The sequence below is a fragment of the Denticeps clupeoides genome, chromosome 5 (genome assembly GCF_900700375.1).
Source record: "Denticeps clupeoides chromosome 5, fDenClu1.1, whole genome shotgun sequence".
NCBI classification, from domain to species: Eukaryota; Metazoa; Chordata; class Actinopteri; order Clupeiformes; family Denticipitidae; genus Denticeps; species Denticeps clupeoides.
Genome location: NC_041711.1, coordinates 3,093,959 through 3,100,637, shown reverse-complemented (window position 1 = coordinate 3,100,637; position 6,679 = coordinate 3,093,959). Strand labels below are relative to the sequence as shown.

Sequence of the window (6,679 nt, the reverse complement as noted above, 5' to 3'; positions counted from 1 at the left end):
AGCAACAGACCTTAGTGGGGTTAACTGTGACCAATCCCACTTCAAGCAACGCCACATCCTAACATTGTCTCCACCTGTCGACCACGCCCAGCGTTTAAGTGATTTCTGATCATGGTCTTTTAGTTTAGTTCATGATGGTTCTCCACTGGGTCCTTTTTCCAGCTTATGACAATATGTTTGACGGTTCTTAACCCAGTATTTTCCATTTCATTGCCCCCTCAGTTTTTTTATTTGCCTGAAAGTGAAGTGCTTGTCATTGTGAAACACTCTGCAATTAATCCATCATCTTAGTGAACAGTGGGCAGCCATGAAAGGTGCCCGGGGAGCAGTCTGTGGGGACGGCACCTTGGTGGTCCGGCAACCTTCCGAATACAGGTCCGATTACGGTCTCTTGGACTTGTCTTCATCACGTACAAATCTTTCACCTTTTACTAAAGATTTTCATGGAGAGAGGCATCAACGAGCTCACAATATGGGCTCAGTTTCGAGGCAGTGGTGACCTAGCAGATTAGGAAATGGACCGGAAATCAGAAGGTTGCCGGTTTTAATCCCGATCCGCCAAGGTGCCACTGAGCTAAGGACTGTTACTGCTCCCCGGGCGCCTGCCACGGCTGCCAACTGCTCACCAAGGGTGATGTTAAAAGCAGAGGACACATTTCGTTGTGCCACCGTGTGCTGCTTTGTTTCACAATGACAATCGCTTCTCTTGACTCTTCTTTCCTTACCTGCTAGGCCACCAATGCCCAATGATTCAGGTCAATAATGTGACCCTACTGAAACACAACACCCACAGGATGTGTTCCCTGGCCTGTTACCTGCTGAAACATGTTAATCGCTGCAGCCATTAACCAATCAAACGGTCGTCTCTGTTTGCTATTTAACTCCAGGCAGCGATACAAAGAACAGCAAGAAAAAACACAAACACGATCCCTGACTCAAACCAAGAAGTGCAACACAAAAGTAGAAAAGGTGACAACAGGGAGTCGCTGTTGTGAACTGGTCATGCCAGATGTGTGGCTGTTAGATGTATCTTACAAAGCCCAGACACTTATTACAGAAAGTTTTAAAGTTCCTCTTTAAAACAGGGACAAATGACAAAAAAAAAGGATATTCATACACAAGACTATGCAGCATCCACAGAAAAACAACTCTACAGACATTCCTGCATATCTTGCGCTGCCATGCATGAGAATGAGGTGGAAATGAATGGGATAGAAATTTGAGACATTTACAGCACTCAGAGGGGAGGAACATTTTACTGCAGGTGGAGGGGAAAACGCAAACCCCTTACCCATGGGACCCTGACATCTCAAGAAATACACCTTCAGTTAACACGAATAGTGATGAATTACAGCTGCTAATACACCAGCATTGTGTGTGTGTGTGAGGTCTGACAGAGACTATATGGAAAGAGTGCATCCTCAACTTCCGAATCTGGGCCTGTGCCACGTAGGATGTGTGTGTTTTTGCTCACGTAAATAGAACACACACCTGTGCACTTTTGTGCCAAGAACTGCAAAAGCAACGGCAAAGGGGAGAATTACAGTGTCTGTGTGTGTGTGTGTTTAGTGGGAAGCTCATATGGTGTGGGTCTCGGGTACGGCGAGGAATGTTTTCACGTGCACACACGTCTCCGCTGATGAGAAGCACGTGGGAGCGTCCTCGAGCTGACCGAGAGATCTGCTGCGCTGTCACATTCTCACACTCTTTTTTTTCACCAAAATGATTTCTACATACATTTTTGATCGTGAACATCTGGTTGGAAAGTTTAATGCGCCTTCACACACATAAAAGATCTACATCACACATTTTCGCACATGTACTGAGGCATTGCCGGCACACACACATACACACACACCGTAAAGCGCAGGAGTGTGCTGTGTATGATGGAGCTGAAAATGGCCTCCTGGACGAGCTTCGCTTCACCTGCGGTCAAAGTCAGAGTTGAATTTCATTCCATCGGCAACCGACGTGCTCAATGCCGGATCCGCGCAGAAAGAACCCAGGCTTGGACGTGGCCGCCTTGACTATGTTCACACTGCAGGACAAACATGGCTGAAATTCAATTTATTTTTGTTGCTTATATGAGAGTTCAAAACAGCTCCAGCCTGTAATTTACAGAATGATGCAAAAAAAAAAAAAAAAACAGAATGCAACTATATAGTAAGTTTTTTGAGGAATGCGTTTAGACTAAAACAGAGCCTTTTTTTGCACATTATCTCATTCACACAATGCAAACTTTGTCATTGGCTAAAAACACTACAGTGACACTTTTTTTTATGCATGCCTGTCACGACGTCTTTGTGGTGGCAGTGTTGACCTAGTGGTTAAGGAAGCGGTCCCGTAATCAGAAGGTTGCCAGTTCAAATCCCGATCCCTGCAAATGAATGCTTAAATGCTCTGTATACCAGTTCAGGCAAAGTGAGTACAAATACAGAAATTCTGCTCACAACTAGGCCCAACGTTGCAATATTACAGCATTTCCCTAAAAACTTATTAGAAAATAAAAAATGTGAAAAATCTTTAATTCCTACATCAGAGGCCTACTAAAACAATATCTGAGAGGTCAAAAAAAATTTTGCTCACTTTTTTCTACATTTGGGTCTTACAGGGTTAAGGTGTAGGTGCCACTGAGGTATAACTGAGCAAAGCACCGTCCCCACACACTGCTGCCTCACACACTGCTGAATTGGATGTGAGGACTGTGATGGTCCACTGCCTTCCTGGATATTCACATCACTACAGCAAAATGCTGAGATGTTCCTTTAAGGTCTTTCCTGCATGGCACGAGTCACCTGTGAGGCGAAGGGTCTGATTTACAAAAGGTTTTGTAAAATGTGTGTAAGCAAATCTGAATGCTGTCATTTCCACGTCATCGCTCATATAGTTCACCTAACCTGAAATGCTCAAGGGGAGCTTTGTACCAAACTTGGGGAAATTCCCAGAAGATTTTGTCGCACTCAGTGGAGATGAGATAAGGGCTGAAGTAAACTTCTTGAGACACCATGCATATGCTTGGAACAAAACAAGTACTGACGCTCTGTAGCTCAGTCAGGACACGAAAACCCGCTGTTTGCTGGTTTATGAGGGGAAGTCGAGGGAAACCGTAAGATTTTACTGGCAGGCCGGCCATAATTTGGCAGCACAAAATCATAATTGCAATTCTTCAAATAGGGACCAGGGCTACAAAACAAAATATAATGTGCTGACGGCCCTCCACTACTCAGCGTTGTGGGGCAGTGGTGGCCTAGTGGGTAAGGAAATGGACCCGTAATTAGACGGTTGCCGGTTCGAATCCCGAACTGCCACTGAGGTGCCACTGAGCAAAGCACCGTCCCCACACACTGCTCCCCGGGCGCCTGTCATGGCTGCCCACTGCTCACCGAGGGTGATGGTTAAAAGCAGAAGACACATTTCATTGTTTGCACCATTTCAAAAGGCAGGCTTGTGGATGTGGGAAGAATTTAAACCTGGGTTAGTACATCTCCATTATTTACATTTACAGCATTTACCAGACGCCCTTATCCAGAGCGAATTACAATCAGTAGTTACAGGGACCGTCCCACCCCGGAGACACTCAGGGTTAAGTGTCTTGCTCAGGGACACAAGGATAGGATTTGAACCTGGGTCTTCATAGGCAAGTGTGTTCCCCACTAGGTTACTACCACCCATAAAACAGAACCCACTTTTGGCGCCATAGACACCTCGGCCATTCTGAATTATCTTCTTCTAGTTCCGTAAAGCCAGTGGACGTATTCCACCTTTTATCTAGTGAACAAGCTCCATGCTTCGCGTATCGCTCTGTATTCAGCTCCGGCTTGAACTGTACATTTAGATGTAAAATCGTGATTTGGCACGTTCATGAAACCTGAATTGTAATCAAGTGTGGCTGTTACCGTCTGCCGCTTTGTCAGAGTGTGACAATCCTCTGTGATTGTGGGATACACATCTGGAGGGGGTTTAGGGGGAAATCGAGGAAAACACACACCTGCACCATCTCGCGTGTCTCCTGTCCTGTCCCCCAGAGGGTTGCGTCACATCAGCATTCACAGCTGAAACACACCCATCATTACAAGCGCATTACAAGCACGAAGGATGAAGCGATGGAGAACACGGCGTTCTTCTTCCTGCTCTGCCTTGGCAGCTGCAGACTAAACAGCAAAAGTTAGGAAGCTTCCGGGAGGTCGTGTTTCCAGCTCATACAACTCTGACCCCATAACATAGACTCCAGAAGGATGCATTAAAGGCTGATACCTACTTTTCTCCCCCTTGCCCTCTGGAAGACACTACAGGGCTGTGCAATTTTCACTTAAATGACTAATATACTGAAATATAATTAATTTTGTAATTTACTCGAAACCAAGTAAAAAAAAAAAAGGGAAAGTGAAGTGAAACACAGCACAGCACACAGTGACACAACGAAAGGTGTCCTCTGCTTTTAACATTTACCCTTGGTGAGCAGAGGGCAGCCATGTTCCCTGGGCACCTTTCATGGCTGCCCACTGCTCACCAAGGGTGACACCGTGAAATGGGTGCTGTGCTGTGTCACAATGACAAAAGCAATCACTTTCGCTTAATTCTGTAGATAATCTTTTTTTGTACAGGTCTAGGACATTTCCACAAACTTTACTGTCCTAGAAATCTCCTAGAAAACAGTGTGCATGGATGAAAATTCAGACCATCACCTTCCATTGATCCGTGGTTCAATTCTGAAGCTCACATGACCATTGTAGGAGCTTTCGGTGGTGAGCATGTGACACAACAAACTGTGATGCACAGTGTGTTATTACACCTCCCTATCAGAAGCAGCATTAAAGGTCCCATCAGTTTGGTCTGTGGTTGGTCGTGGATAGTGGAGTGGTAGTAGCCTAGTGTGTAACACATTCGCCTATGAACCAGAAGCCACTTACTAACATTGTGTCCCTGAGCAAGACACTTAACCCTGAGTGTCTCCTGGGTGTCAAGGGTTGAAGTGAATTCAGCGCCGATGAACAGGAATGTCAGCGATACGAGCGAACGCAATTACAGGAGAATGCAAAGGTGTTGGTGAGAATCGTTATTTTTCCTCCACAAACGCAAATCTATGTCCCACTGCAACGCAGTGGAGTGTAAATTCACAGTTACAGTCAAGTCACAGTTCCTGCACAAAATGCAGATAAAAAAATAGATCTTATAGATCTCATTCAATCTTCTTGAGCCTGTCGGGAAGCGGTGACCTCATCAACATGAGACTGGTTTGACAGTCTGCATGCATATGTGACATGATGAGAAAGAGCTCTGGTCTTCTATGAATGATGATTAGTCAGCATATTTTGGAGCTCCACATCTGATGCAAAACATTGCAACTCAGCAAAGACATTTGTTAATGATGCGAACCGTTTCTTGACCAAAAAGCAAGTTCACTTTAGTATTGGGTCATAAGGAAATTTTTCAGATCAAAAATTTTGCGGTTATGGCATGAATCGAACATGGCATTTAAACTAAGACAGATCTACGCGTAAATGTCTCCTGTTAATTCCGTTTTTTCTGCCACATATCTTTTCCTTGAAATGGAAATTGAGGCCTGTTTGGTATGTGGTAACGCATATTTTGTCGGTTTATTACTGGCTTAAAAGGATATTTAGAAGGGGTTATGTGTGGACAAACAAGAACACAAGGAATGGGAAGGATAAAAAACAAAAGGGACAAAATGAAAAATGAACTCTCACTCACAAGAGTGAAAGAGGGAGGGTTGTAAGCCGCTGCCTGTGGTGAGAAATCTAGTTCCCAGTCAGGACCCTCGCAGTTCAGGAATGCAGTTTGGGGCCGTCGAAATCATCACCTACCCCCAAATATATTCCTGGTCCCACCCTAGTCCCTCCATCTCTCTTCTCAGAACTTCCTAAGGATTTCTCGACCGTTACATTTTCAGACAGGTGTATGTTTACAATGTAATGCACTTTGTTGTGGATTTTCCAACACACATTATGGGAAATATAAAATATACATTTACATTTACATTTACAGCATTTATCAGACACCCTTATCCAGAGCGACTTATAATCAGTATGTACAGGGACAGTCCCCCTGGAGCAACTTAGGGTTAAGTGTCCTGCTCAGGGACACAATGGTAGTAAGTGGGATTTTAACCCGGGTCTTCTGGTTCATAGGCGAGTGTGTTACCCACTAGGCTACTACCACCCTGAATAATATATTATTCTCTTGTTACAAGCTCCATGTCTTTGATTATTTACCTTCACACTAAAATTTTAAACAGCACTTACCTCTGAAAAGAGTTAATTTGAGATCGGTTGTATCCTTCTGAATTGTAAAAATTAATTGCTTCTTGGACTATGGCGCTTCCAATGTCTCGCAAATGTCAGTCAGGCCCATGTCTCACAACAGGTGTCATCCCTGCCTGTCTCATCATTTTTCCAGATGCTAAAAGTCATATGACGCCCTTATGCAGAATCAGTAGTGACAGGGTCAATCGCCCTTGGGTCACTCGGTGTTAAGCCGGTTCATAGCCAGGTGTGTTACCCACTAGGTAACACCCCGATGTGGGTAACCCTCCTCTGTTAGCATGTCACTAAATGATGGTGTTAATGAACGGGCCTTAAAGTGTGACTTGTATTCATAACTGTGGTGTGAAAGTTCGTCACACTCAGCGAAGTAGGGGGAGCCGAAGTAGGGGGAAAGG

The 6,679-nt window shown here is 44.6% G+C and overlaps 1 pseudogene; it reads left to right on the top strand.

Annotated features, from left to right (window-relative positions):
* The first annotated feature begins 388 nt into the window (after nucleotides 1-388).
* LOC114791378 (uncharacterized) lies at nucleotides 389-492 on the top strand (annotated as a pseudogene).
* The last annotated feature ends 6,187 nt before the right edge of the window (nucleotides 493-6,679 follow it).